Here is a 15,229-nt window from a genome sequence, read left to right on the forward strand (position 1 = left end):
CAAGAATAGAGAAGCTAAAAAATCTTGAACATATTTAAGAAAAATTATACGAGCCATTATTTTTCTGTTTCTTCACTTCTTGCTTTACCCAACACATTATTATACACAGGATTTCAGAGTTGATCTAGTAAGAGGCCATTTGGAGATGCAGAAAGTTTTGTAAATGGGAGAACAGGAGGCATAAGATGCCCAGTGTAAGGAGACTGGGTTGGAAGGGGTAATTGTAGAGCCAAAGCACAGACAAGATGCAAAGTCAAACACTCCAGGAGGATTTAAGGTGGTTTGTCAGGATATGTCTGGGTTAGCAAGGGAAGATCTGTCAAGTTGAAGGCCAGCAAACCCAAAACAACAGGATCATTGCCGTAGTTGATGCTCTAAGGAAGAGAGTAGAAACTAGTCAAGAGAGCTCTCAGACTGAGATAGCCCCAAATCCCTGGATCCCTCTCTGGAGTCTGTGGATATTATTGGCTTGCACAGAACTTTTATTTTACAAATTCTAAGATATCTGAGCGCTCTGTCCCTAACATGGCTTCCCTTGTGCCTTAAAGAATTTTGTAGAGATGTGCAGGTTCTTAATCTCAGCTACCCAGTGGCCTCGGTTTCAGCAGCAGATGGCAATGGCTTGTTTCTGGTCTGACTCTAAGCCCTGTGTCCAAATGGAGTCTTTCATGATCTAGTACAAAGACACCTGGAACAGACCTATCAGACTAATGTCATCTTTGTTCTCTTTCTGAGAGACATAAAAGAATTTCACACCTAGAGTGCCTGTAGGAAGTGGGGCAAGGCTGAAATATGTAGACACTTATGCAGGCTAGTAATTTAGCATCCTACTCTTTGATACTTTTTAAACATGTTTTCAGTATGTATTCAAATAACATTAGTAGATAGGAAAAGAGAAACTGATTTTGTTATTAAAAATACATATATACCTCTTTCTTATGTTGAAAATGAGAAATATGTTACATGTTCTGACAGTAACACTATCTTTTTAACTTATTTAGAAAAAGCTTCCTAATAAGTGTTTCCATAACTCTCAACTGGATGTTAGTCAGTCTCTCCAAGATCGCAGCAACATACATGGATATAGTTACAAACTTTTATTCAAAATATATTTAAAAGTTTTTTCCCCCCATCACTTTCATGTCAGCAAAATGTTTCTAACTTTTCAATATACCAGATCTTGTCATCTGAGACAAGAAATAGTTTTTCTTCTTTCTTTCTGATTTGGAGTTTTTCATTTCTTTTTCTTGCCTAATTCTTCTGGCTGAAGTCCACAGTACAATGTTGAATATGTGGTGAAAACAGACATCCTTGTCGAGTTCCTCTTCTAATGGTCTTTCACTATTAAATATGCTATTAACTGAGCTTTTCAGAGAGAGCCTATATCAGATTGAGGAAGTTCCCCTTTTTCCTAGTTTGTTGAGGGTTTTTAATCAGTAAGAGGTGTTGGATTTTTGTCAAATGCCTTTTTTTTTTGCATCTATTGAGATGATCCTGTGGATTTTGTCCTATATTCTATAATATGGTTTGTTACATTGTTTGATTTTCAGATGTTAAGCCAACCTTGCATTTTTGGGATAAATCCCAGTTGGTCACAGTGCATAAATTCTATATTGCTGGATTCAGTTTGCTAGTATTTTGTTGAGGGTATTTGTATCTTTTTCCAGTTTTTCTGTAGCTCTTATTTTTTTATTTGCAATTTTTACCAAGTCAGTTGACTTTAACCTTTATGTAATAAAATTCATATCTTGCAACCATGTTAGTTGATCGCTAACTCAGAGTACAGTCAGTTGCTTCATTCTGTGATTATTTCTCTGGCTTGTAATTGCTCTGTGTACCTTACACATGCTTGCCACCAAAATGTTCAGTAAGTCATTTATAAAGTTTTTACTGCTATCTACTTATCTTCAAACAGTACTAGTTCACATTTGCCAGTAATATAAGGAGTAGGTGTGGAAACCTAAGCTCACTGGCACCTTATTCCCAATTTATTTGGTGATAATATAGTACAGTTTGCCCATTTGTGCCCCGGGGCTGACTTAGCCACACCTTAATCTAGCTATGACGGTGGGGGCTGAGAAGGACCACCTCCTCATTGGACTCTGATGTTTGGGTTCATAGTCCCTCATAGTCAGAATAGATCTAAGGCCACAGAAGAGAGCTCTCTGGGATTCTTTCCATTTTGTATTGTGCCAGCCATGGCTTTGGACGTTATAGTCACAAAACAATACATCTTATCTTCCCTTTTCAATCACTTTCTTTGGGAGGAAGGAGACAGAACACCTAGCTGAGCACATGCCACCAAAGCTCTGCCAACTGGTGGTGAAGTCACACATGTGGAGCCTCCCAAGCTGAGCACAGGGTTCAGTATGACTGAGCTTGTGGAGCAGGTATAACAGGTACCAAGACATAGACTTGGATCTGCCTTTTGTTCTGGACGTGCACATCAGTGGAAAATGGTTTTTGTTTATTTGATTAGAACTATAGGGTTAGCCAAGTCTCTGTGTGAGAACTCAGGCCTTTTTAACTGTTTTCAGAAACAAAAAAAAAAAGAAAACAAGAAAACAAGAGAGAACAACTCTGACCATGGTCTAAAGCCAGGCTTCTGTCACTGAGCAATAAAGAAGAAAACTCAAGTAGCCCTTGCATAAGTGGGAATGTGTGGTTTCTAAAGCTGCCCATTCCCCAAACAACTAAAATATGTTATTGGCATTTGGCACTGTTTCCTATGTTTTGCTCTCCTTAAATTTCTCTTTAAAAGGGTTTGAGTTTAAAGGCAGAACCACTGAAAAATGCATTTTAATCATAGAACTGTGAAAGGCCAAGCCCAGAGTTAACCCCAGGATGCCCTGTTTTGTTAAACAGAACCTCAAACCAGGCTTATTCCCAGCGGGTGCTAGAGGTAGGAGAGAAGGAGAAAAGGGAGGCAGAGGAAAGTAAATGAGTGGGCCAGACAAGCCCTGGCATGGTACCCATGCACCAAGGGTTTCCCTCCCTCGCTAAGCCAAGGGTCTCCCTGATTTACACCGGAAAGCCGAAGAAAGAGAACCCAGAGCCAAGGGGAAGGGTGAGAGGCCCCGGGACGGTGCAGGGGCTCCCATACCACAGGCTGTCCCGGGACGGAACACAGGATTGCCAAGGGCCTCTGGGCCCCAGTTCACTTTATTAGAACTTGCATTTTTCCCATATTTCAAAAGTATATTCATTGCAGAGAGTTTGGAACGTATAGAGAGTTACCGAAGAGAAAATAACCACCAGGTGGCATGGCAGAGAGGGTCCCATGTGAGGGTCCCATAATGACGTGAGGATTAAAGGAAACCACACGCCTGTCCACAGAAGAGAGCTCTCTGGCCACTGCCGCAGTTAACATTTAGGTACGCATCTGGCTAGTTCTCTTCTATGCATGTATAGGTGGAAAACATGGCTCATTTTTGCAGCATGTTTTTACTTTGCTTTCTTAAACTTAATCTTCAGAAGCACTAGCTCTTTTGAATTCCCATATGAGATCCCAGCACTATAGTTTAATACCTCTACCTTTTTATTGGACATTTACAGGTTTCCAACTTTAATTATAAATAATACTAGGATATACATCCTTATACGAAATCATTTAGTTTCTGATTAAGATAAATTCAGAAGAGGAACTACTATAGTCAGAGGGTTTGAATTTTTTTTTAATTAAGGTATCATTGATATACACTCTTATGAAGATTTCACATGAAAAACATTGTGGTTAGTACATTCACCCATATTATGAAGTACCCCCCATCCCCCATTGCAGTCACTGTCCATCAGTGTAGTAAGATGCCAGAGTCACCACATGTCTTCTCTGTGCTACACTGTCTTCCCTGTGACCCCCACACCATGTGTACTAATCATAATACCAGAGGGTTTGAATTTTTAAAAAGCTCTGCATACAATTTATTCTCTCTATACCTACAAACAGTATAACTATATTCTTCCTTCATATCACTGGTGCATAAACCATTGTCATTAAAAAAAAAACCCACACAAATCTTTGGTAATTTTAGAGGCAAAAAAAATGATTTCTCATTATTGTTTGACTTTGCATATCAATTTTGTATTATTTGTGAGACTAAACATCTTTTAGATGTCTGTTACTACTTGTATTTTTTTATGAGTTGTCTCAGCACATCTTTTGTTCATTTGGGGACAAGCTATTTTTGCAGCTAGTTTATACGCATTCCTTATATACTAGGCTGTCACACACTTCACTTGATGTGTGATGTTTTCCCTAGTTTTGTTGTTTGCCTTTGGGTTTTGTATATGATGTTTTTTGGATAAACATAAACTTACTCCTATGTATTCAGATCTGTCCATTTTTCCCCTCAGTGTGGTTTTGTCCATGGCTTTAAAGCCTGCAAAACCTTTCCCTATACCCAGATCAAATAATGCTTTGCCTTCTTGTCTTTTTTATAGTTTTATACATTTAATAATTTAATACGTTTGTGGGATTTTTCTTCATGGTATAAAGTGAGGATATAGCTTTATTTTTTCCCAAATGGTTAAGCAGTCATTTCAGCTCCATTTATTTGATAATCTATCCTTTCTCTGCTGCCTTTTGATTCCAAGTTCATCATAATCTAATTACATGTGTGTCCTGGGGCCTGTTTCTGAGTAATCACTTCTGTTTCCTCAATGGCAATTCCAGTGCCAGTACCAATTACTTGAATTTTATGATATATTTCAATGTCTGGTAGCACAAACACATCCTCATATTCTTATTTTCCAAAACTGTCCTATGTCTGCTCTTTTATTCTTCAGATCAATTTTAGAATCACTTAATCAACTTAATTTAGTTTTTAAGTTATTTTCATCATTCTACTGTTCTGAGTTAGATTTTTGTACTTTTCACTAACAATGAGGCTTTTAGCTTAGGACTTGAAGAGAAACACATGTAGTTTAAATTTATGTAAGAAGAATAAGAATTAAGTAACTCATTTTATAATCTTAATTACAAGTATGATTGAATGATCACCACCAAAAGCTGCCAAAACTTGTCAGAAAACATTTGCAGAGCTGGCCACTTCCTGTCAAGTTGTGAGACTTTTACAGATTGCACATTAATATTCAGTTTTGAGGTACAGAAGGAAATGACATATACCAAATGTTCAAATGCTTCAGTATTTTTTATTCTACATAAACAGCAAGAATGTTAATTATTCCAATGATAAAATGCTTTTCAAGATCAGTTCAGAACTTGCCTACAATGGCTTCTCTTGCTGCCCACAGACTTCATCTTCCATTGTCCTGTTTAGAGAGCTAGCTAGCTCATCCCTCAGGAATTATACATGTCCTAGGAGTTCATGAATCATACATCCCCTAGAGGTTCTGCTAAAGTACATGTGGTGTTTAACTGGCAGCAATGTCTCCGTTTGTCCTCGTGTTCATGCCATTAGACCATAAACCCCATTTGGTAAAAGACTTGCTGTTTTGTTAGGACAAAGTTGTCATTTAAATGTTTGGTTCTGGAGCCTGCAGTAGGAATATCCAGAAATATTCAGTTTCAGCTTTTCTAATGCAAAGGTTGAATGCGTTTGGAAAGGCATAATAGCATAGAAAGGGAACAAGAGCCATTCCTCCTTAACAAGTGATCTGTTTATATCTGTGGAAGGTAATGGAGCAAGATGAGGCAAACTAGTGGATAGAATCAAAAAAGACACTTTAGAAACCGGTGACATTTGAGCCAGGTATGGGAGCACATGACTTGTGGGGAACTGTGATAGAACAGGAAGGACCAAGCACTGAAACCAGATAGGCCTGACTTCAAACTCCAGCTTTGATGCATATTGGCTCACCAACCATGAAACAAGTCCCTTAATCATTCTGTATCTCAGTTTACTTATCTGTAAAATGAGTATGATACTACTTATTTTGGGCAGTTGCAGGAAGAATTGGAAATAAAGAAAGCAGCTAGTACTCATACATGATGATGGCAATAAATGGTAGTTATTAAGATTAAACTTTCTGAGGGTATAATGAGTAGGCAGGCATCATGAGAGCAGGAGATAGATGCATGGTAGATAAAAACTAGAAGCAAATGTGGAAAGACAGGCTGTACCTAGCTTACAGGAAGACCTTGTAAGGCAAACTGCAGGGTTGAGACATCATCCTGTAGGGCTGAAGAGGTTTCGTGGGGTTTTCATTAAAACATACCAGCTCTAGGAAGGCACTCAAGCATACTGGTCAGCACTTGGCCTCTGGGAGTCCAACTCTGTACTGTACACATCCAAGCGGATGACCCTGGGCAAATGACTTGAGCCTTCTAAGACTCAATTTTATCACTTATAAATGGTAATGATAAAAATACGACCTTTTAAGGCTCTTGTGAATAATAGTAATTATATTTATTTATTTATTTAATGCTCACTATGTGCCTGCCAGTGTTCTAAGTGCTTGACTTGTACTATCTTAAAGGAGATAATGAAGTAAAAAGCTAAAGGCAGTGACTGACATATATTAAACATCATTGCTGTGAGGGTGGTATAATGGTTGATATCATTATTTCTATTGTTTGGTCAAGTTTATATTCTAGTAAGATCCTTCTCCTGATGGCATGGGGAACAGCTGGAGTAATGGGGCTGGAGGCCAAGAGAACAGGTAGGACAATAATAGTTTCACACACATGTTCAAAAATGCATTCAGTTGTGTACTTAAAAATCTATGCACTTTATATCTGTTATACTGCATTTCTAAATATATTTAGAAATATAGGTATACAATAAAAGAGATAACCAATGAAATCTTTTCTCCCGGTTGACATAAAGCTACTCTACAACTGCTTGGAGTTTCAATTAGATGAGCTTTCATCACTTTAAAAAAAAAAAAAAAAAAAGGACTGTGAGGGAACAAAGTAAAATCGTTTTCAATCAGCCATGCTCCTGATGTCCAGGGAGCCCAAAGGAAAACTGAAACCTTTATAACTCTTACAAAATTCTGACCTAGTTGATAGTTTTCCCTTTGTTAGAGCTACCAGCAGTAGCAAATCAATCTAGATGAGAGTCATCTCTGCCCTTCTGGTCTGGTGGTACAATGATGCTAGAATAGAGAAAGGCAGGCAGTGGGGGTGAGGTGAAGGACGTGCGATGTGGGAACAGGTCACAGACTCTGCCCTCAGCCCTCTGGGAAACTGTTTACTGGGCCTCCCTTTTTAGGACACTTCTCCATTTAGATTTCACTGAACCTCTGAACATGTCACAGGTGGGCATACTAATTCAAAATGTTTTTCTCTTTGAACCTAATCTTATCTTTGAATGTCCTCCTGTTGTAAAACCTCAGTTTTGATTTCTTTCTTAAAGCCAAGTCAAAGGCAGGTCAGTTAGTTTGGTGTCAATCCAAGGAAAAGTCAATGTACTAAGTGGTAAAAAATGTTCAGATTGAGTAACATATTTCCTTTGCACAGTGCCCTGGGTGATGTGAAATAATTGTGGCCTCTGAAAGTCTGAGGAATAAATAAGAAAATCAGATACCAATACTGTTTCTCCTCCTGTTGATTACAAAAACACAATCTAAAACTGTTGGAATTTCAGGGCCAAGCAGGTGATCAAGATCAAATAATGTGCCTTGGGGGATGGAGCCAGTGAAGGTAAGTCAATTCTGAGAGGGCAGGAAGGGAAAAGCCCTGGGTGAACAGAGCTAGAAAAGGGCATTTAAAACACTCAAGTGAGAGCCATAGAAAATGCAATGTGCATTCTAACTGATTGCTTACTTACTAACTCCCAGTTAGGTATTTAAAAAGATAAGATTAAATGTCTAGAATTCAGTGATAATTATGCAAACAAAAACTGACCTTAAATTGCCTGGTATTAGATATGGCTATTGACATTCTGCATATCTCGCAAGTCATTCTAATTGAATGGGGCAGTGTTACCTTCAAAATCTTAAAAAACCCATAAGTCAGGGAACATTCTGATTAGACACACAGGACTCCTTGGATAAGAGTGTCAAGTCTAATGCAGTCATGACAAGTTCACCGATAGGCAATTTTCAAGAATTTTTGTGAAAATAGACATGTCAGATAAGTGAAAACACGGGTCATATAAAATGAAAAAAATGAAGGTTTTTTACATTTTTATAATGCTAACGTGTATACATATGCAAATGACATGTGTATATTTCTAAAGCCAGGTCTTGTAGGTGTCATTTTTTTAAAATAATTTGAACATTTATTATAAAAATGGCAACTCATATTCATTATTAAACATCAAAAAGTACGTAATTACATATATCTATATATATGTTCTCGTGAAAGTATGAAAAGGCTTGCCACTCACATAACTGAGGTCCTGGGAATAGCAGAGCAGTCTCCAGCAGGTCCACAGTGGCTGGAAAGCAAGGAAAAGCAGCCTGGCTCGGGGCTTTATCGTAGTTGAGGGGTGGGCTTGGGTGAGGATTCCCACAGGAAAGCAGGAAACTGGGTGATTTGAATCTCCTGCAGGTGCTAAAGGGGGAGCACTTGGGCTTTGTAAGAGCCTGCCTGGGCATGGGGCACGAGAAGAAATAGCCATGAGGCTGAAAAGCTGTTTGCAGTCAAACGTCGAAATACGGTTGAACTCATTGTACAAACATCATCCCACACAATCACCAACCTGTTCTAATATTACCACCATATTTTTCTTGAAATATTTCTTTCCTCTCTGCTCTTATTTCCCCTCTTTCAGTTCTAAGAAGTTACCATCTTTGGCTGAATCTCTGTGATAGATTTTTTTTTTATTGAGGTATAATTGACATATAACAGTACATTAGTTTTAGGTGTACAACATAATGATTGAATATTTGTAATATTGCAAAATGATCACCACAAGTCTAATTAACCGTAAGTCTAGTCTATGTAGGTGATCCATCACCATACAGAGTTACAGGTACAGAATTTTTTTTCTTGTGAAGAGAACTTTTAAGACCTCTCTTAACAAATTTCAAATGTAATATGGTACTGGTCAATCAAAGTCATATGAGAACTCCCCTTGACTTATTCATTTTATGACTGGAAGTTTGTACATTTTGATACCCTTCGCCCATTTTGTCCACCCCCATTCCCTCCTGCCCCCTACCTCTGGCAACCACCAATCTGTTCTCTGATTCTATGAGTTTGGGCTTTTTTGTTTTTGTTTTTCTTGTCTGTTTTTAAGATTCTACATATAAGTGAGATCATACGCTACATGCCTTTCTCTGATTTATTTCACTTGGCATCATCCCCTCAAGGTCCATCCATGTTGTCACAAATGGCAAGATACAATCTTTTTATGGATGAATAATATCCCTTTGTGTGTGTGTATACATATGCCACATTTTCTTCCATTCATCCATCAGTGGGACACAAGTTGCTTCCATATCTTGGCTATTGTAAATAATGCTGCAGTGACCATAGGAATGCACGTATCTTTTCATGTTAGTATTTCTGTTTTCTTTGGATAAACACTCAGATGTGGAGTTGCTGGATCATATGGTATTTCTATTTTTTATTTTTTGAGGAACTTCCATAGTGTGTGGCTGTACCAATTTACATTCCCACCAACAGTACACAGGGGTCCCCTCTCCTTCACATCCTGAACATTTGTTATTTCTTCTTTTTTTGATAATAACCATTCTAACAGTTGTGAGGTGATGGCTCTTTGTGGGTTTGATTTGCATTTCCCTAGTGATTTGTGTTGTTGAGCACCTTTTCATGTACCTGTTGGTCACCTACACATCTTTGGAAAAATGTTTAGTAGAGTCTCTGCCCGTTTTTTAATCAGATTTTTTTTCTTTGGTGTTGAGTTGTATGATTTTTTTATGTACTTTGGATATTAAACCTTATTAGATACAGGACTTGCAAATATTTTGTCACATTTGGTAGGTAGCCTTTTCATTTTGTTGATGTTTTCCTTTTCTGTGCTGAAGCTTTTTAGCTGGATGTAGTCACACTTGTTTATTTTTGGTCTTGTTGCCTCTGCTTTTGGTATCAAATTCAAAAAAATCATTACCAAGACCAATGTTAAGGTGCTTACCACCTCTTTTCTTCTAGGAGTTTTATGGTTCCAAGTCTTACATTCAAGTCTTTAATCCATTTTGAGTTGATTTTTGTATATGGAGTAAGGTAGTGGTCCAGTTTCATTTTTTTGCATATGGATTCCCAGTTTTCCCAACACCATTTATTGGAGAGACTGTCCTTTGCCCATTGCATATTCTTGGCTCCTTTGAGGTTTAATTGACCATATATGCATGAGTTTATTTCTGGGCTGTTTTGTTCCAATGATCTGTGTCTGTTGTTCTACTGATAACTTATGGTTTTGGTTACTATAGCTTTGTAATGTAGTTAGAAATCAGGGAATGTGATGCCTCCAGCTTTATTCTTTTTTCCTCAAGATTTCTTTGGCTATTTGGGGGTCTTTTGTAGTTCCATACAAATTTTAGGATTATTTCTATGAAAAATGTCACTGGAATTTTGATAGGCATTGCACTGAATTTGTAGATGGCTTTAGGTAGTATGAACATTTTAACAATAATAGTTCTTCCAATCCATGAGCACAGAACATCTTTCTATTGAGTTCTATCTTTAACTTCTTTCATGAATGTCTTATAGTTTTCACAGTAAGTTCCTTCACTTCCTTGGTTAAATTTATTCCTGGGTATTTTATTCTTTATGATGCATGATGCAATTATAAATGGGACTGTTTTTTTTTTATTTCTCTTTCTGATATTTTGTTACAGAATTCTACTTTTAAAGTCTGCCTTTCTTTCCCCAACCTCCCACTTTGCAGAGGTACCTTTTGTTAAGTATAGCCAGTCTGTCTTCTTCCAGACATCTCTACACATTTACAAATGTCAGGGTTTTTTTTATTTTTTGGAAATGAGATCAAGCAATACTACCTTTCTTCATCTTGCCTTTTCCACTTAAGTGTATACTGTGAACATCTGGGCATGTGTGTACATTGAATACACATAAAGGTTTACCTCATTTCTTTTATCAGCTGTATAACATAGGGTTACCTTATTTTTAACCTGTGCAGTTTTCTCTATTAGAACAATACTGTGGTGAACAGACTCACACATTTACCTGTGCACCTGTGTGAATGTGTCTTTTGTGTAAATTCATTTATATGACACTGCTAAGTTAAAGGGTATAAGTGCTTTATAGTTTGATAAATATTTCCACTTGCCTTCTGAAAAGTGGAACCAATTTATACTTCCATTCAGTGTCTTGAGAGTGCTTGTTTTCCTATGTCCACATTAACTTTCTATATTAATGATATTTTTAATCCTTGCCAATCTGATAAAAAATAACTCCACACCAGTTGTATTTTTTTCGATTGCAGTAAGGTTGCGCATCTTTTTTGTGTATTAGTGGCCATTTGTAGTTTTTGTGAATTGTCTATATCCTTAACTTGTGTTTAAATTACATTGTTGGTCTTTTTCTCATTAATTTGAAAGAGCTCTTTCTATATTAAAGAAATTGGCACTTTTCATATAACTAGGAAATTTTTATTTCCAGTTTCTTGTTTGTCATGTGACTTTGTAATTGTCATTTTGTATTGTACTAATTGTTAAATATAGTATATCCAGATTTACCACTCCTAAGAATATAAATATTTACCCCATGTAAATGTTTTTCTAACAGTTTTCTCTAATACTTTTTATAGTTTTACAATACTTTTATGGTTTTCTTTTTTTATTTAAATCTTTGATTTATCTGGAGTACATTTTTTGTGAGATGAGTTAGAAATTCAGCTTTATTTTTTTCCCTGATGGCTAGCCAGTTGCCTCAACATCATGTATTAAATAATTTATCTGTCCCCCTTTTTAAGTCCCCATATGTATAGAATTCATATCCTGAGTGTACAGATGTCCAGCATATAGATGCCACAAACACAGCAGGTAATTTTCTGGAATAACAGGATGTGTGAACTCATACTCAGTCCTGTGTAATGAGTGGCAGTTTACTACTTTTTGACACCTCAAAGCAGAAAATAAAAATCACTGGCTATCTTAAGACAGTGGCATGCAAGCTAATAAAGAGCACCTATTTCAATTTATACGCAGGGTTTGTTTTTCCTCACATCAGAGACCCAGCAGTTTATTAGATCACAACCTTCTAGCCAGGAACTCATTTTGGGGTTTCTCATTCAATCTTAGGCATTGCTAGTCTCATAAACGCTATAAAAGCTGTTAAGTAATAATACTGTTGAACACTTACATTGTACTTTTCATCCCTCAGTGCTATCTAAACATTAACTAATTAAATGCATTGATGAACGGAAGGGATTTGCAGACATCTTCAGGAAAACTGATATCTGGTTGCACACCTGTGAGGGGATGATTCCTAAAAAGCGTTAACTCCCTCTTTGAATGGCACTCAGCCAGCAGAGGAATAAAAAGCTGGTGACATTATTTCACTTCTTTTGAAAATTTCCTTGGGTATCTTCTAATTAGTCTGGTTAAACTCACCTTTTATCTATCTCCCCACATAGTCCCTTTCTACATTCCTGGGGGTATTCAACAAGCTTCTTTTGATGTTTTCCCTATTGGTTAACCACAAAATTGTAGAATCTTCAAACTGAGAGGGAACCTTATTGATCCTCTAGTTTTAAGTGACTGAGTACAATCATTTTATTTTGTAGATGAGGAAACTGAGGCATGGAGAAGTTAAGTGACTTACAAAAAAGGTCGTAGAGCTTCCTGGGGACATAACTGGGAATAGAAGCCAAGATTTCTAATCCTATTTCAGATCCCAATCAACTCTGTCCTTTTTTTCCTTTGTGAACATCTGAATTGCCTTTCTCTATTTTTTTTTTTTTTTGCTTCCATCTTTTCCCGACTTTCCCTCTCTTGCTTTTTGCCTTTCATGTTCTCCTATCCTTACATGATCAGGTAATACTGCTTTATTTCTCCTCTACTTCTCTATCCCTTTAAATGTGGAGACTTGTTTTCTGCTAAAATGTCTTGCATTGGTTTCTACTCAAGTCCTCTGAAAAGTCTTATTTCTCTCCCACATACATGTGTACAGAGAATTGCTTTGTTTTGCTTTATTTTTTTCCAGCTTCTCCTTTTAATAAAGTTAAATATCTAGTTTTGCTTCTCCTTTTAATAAAGTTAAATATCTAGTTTTGGCAAACAGCCTAGGATTTAAGTTGATGTTAAGTCCATTTTTGTCATAGAATTTAGTGTTACTTTAACTGATGAGTTTCCCTGTAGTTCAACCAATAACAAAATACTATTCAAAACCATACTCCTTATTCAGAAAATTATACAAGATGTGACCATTTAAGAGAATTTTCATTAAAAGAGTAAGTATGTGGGGCAAAAAAATCTATAAGCCAAAGGCAGATTCATTTCAGACCAAAACCTAGACCAATCTGGACTGTGCATCTTGTTTCCATGCAGGGACTGAGTCAATTTAGAGATCCTCCATAGCTACACATGGATCAGTAGGCATCCAGTGACCTCAGAATTCTCAGACTGAACCAAACCCAGAGGTGCACTCAGACCCCAAATGCCCTCAGAAAGGCCCCTTCCTAGAGTAGTGAAGGGTGCTTAAGAGGAAGAGTCAGGGCCTATCACTAACCAGCTGGCTGATCTTGGGCAGCTCACATCACCTCTCTGGGCCTCAGTTTTCTCATATATTAGATAAGGGAGCTGAGTTAAAAAGACCACTTAGGGCCTTTCGTTATTTACTATTCAGTGAGTCAGTAATATCTTAACTAGAGCCGAAATGAATAGTAGAGACCTAAGTCAGATTTATTTCAGACATACAATTAATGCAACAGAGAAGTTCTGGTGACTGTAACATGAGAGTGTTCTGGAACTGTCTCAATTTAAAACATTTTAATCTATTTTCCTCAGAAATAATACATGTGTACTTAGACTATGTGGCCTGTTTGGGGGCTCGGAATATGCAGGCCATGTAATTTGCAAATGCTTCCACTAAAGTCCCTTAAGGTTGTAGCCTGACTAAGCCATACCCTTTGAGGTACTTTATGAAGTGCAAAAAAACTGTCTGAAGTAGACCCCATCCCGTACATTTTTCTGAATAAGAAACTTGTGTTTGGGGGTTGGTCTTTGTAACTCAATGACTGAAGGAAATTGAAATTGAAATTTTTATATCTTTTATTCCCTAAGATTTAGTTTCCTGCAAGAAGCAAAATGTGATTTGGAAGGGATGATGACCACTCAGAAATCTACCCAATTACATCAACCCAGACTAAATTATCACAGGTTTTTCCAAAGTGTGAGTAGAAATTGTCACCTTTGGGGGAGGATCAGGTAAGAGCTAATTGGTGACATTATAATCCACCCTCAGGGAAGTGCTTGTTTAGCCAAAATCTCAATCCTGTTAAGAGCAGTCCCATAATGGATAAAGAGGGGTGGGAGCAGCTAATTAGGGAAAGACACAGTTTTCTGTTTGTATATAAACATCTCAGCATTGAGCCATAATAAGGAGTTGAAAGGTTAATTATGAGAAAATGGGGTTTTAACAAACTTTCTGAAATAGGAAAATCCCCTATACTTTCTTTTTTCTGTTAAGAAAAAGATAATATGGTGGTATGCTTTTTATTTTCTATTTTTAAGGACTTAGGATTAAGAGGAGTAAAATTTATAATTGAATGAGAATTCAGAATGTTCTCACTTGTGTGTCAGGGTTTTCAAACTAGAGCAGAATCCATAGGCTGTCTTTTCCTAAAGCTCAATGAACTCACCTGGCCTTGATCACTAGACAGCACAGTACAGACCAGCTAATGATGAGAAATGGCACCCAGAGAAAAAACAGTGAGTGCAGTCTTTCATGGTGCTTTGGCCAAGCAAATGCAAACTAAACTATATTTGAAATCACTTTACAATATGTGACAATTTTGATTCTACGATTTCATCGAGCTAGCTTGTTACCAGTGAGTGGCAGGTGGCTTTGTTTACCATGAATGGGTCTTTTGGTTAGACTTTTGGAGGAGGGGCCATTTGTCAAGTGCAACAGCCCTCTTCATCAAAGTATTCCCAACAGTTGTCCAGAATCTCGATGTTACACAATGGCTGAGGAATGCTTGTATTGAAGTGGAAGGTTAAAGACAAATCAGGGGGCAGGATTTAGCCGACATAAAGAAATTCAGTGAGAAAAAGCTTTTCCTTTTTTTCTTGTCCAAGTTCCTAGTACTCTGTGCCTCTCCCCCTGTAGATTTTTAATTTGTGGTGGTGCCAAGGGAGTGAAGGTAACGGACATAAAAGACTCATTCGTGCCCTT

The 15,229-nt window shown here is 37.3% G+C and overlaps 1 protein-coding gene and 1 long non-coding RNA gene across 5 annotated transcripts in view; one reads left to right on the forward strand and one right to left on the reverse strand.

The window, feature by feature from the left end:
• Window positions 1–15,229, forward strand: part of PLEKHM3 (pleckstrin homology domain containing M3) — a 173,992-nt gene that overhangs the window by 126,867 nt on the left and 31,896 nt on the right. The gene's annotated exons all lie outside the window — the stretch shown is intronic.
• LOC118929821 (uncharacterized) overlaps window positions 1–15,229 on the reverse strand; it is a 114,253-nt gene that overhangs the window by 42,757 nt on the left and 56,267 nt on the right. The window contains exon 4 of the long non-coding RNA XR_008998197.1: window positions 8,295–8,345. This is a non-coding gene — a long non-coding RNA (uncharacterized LOC118929821). The remainder of the gene's footprint in view (window positions 1–8,294; window positions 8,346–15,229) is intronic.

This window comes from Manis pentadactyla, chromosome 6 (assembly GCF_030020395.1).
Source record: "Manis pentadactyla isolate mManPen7 chromosome 6, mManPen7.hap1, whole genome shotgun sequence".
Lineage (NCBI taxonomy): Eukaryota > Metazoa > Chordata > Mammalia > Pholidota > Manidae > Manis > Manis pentadactyla.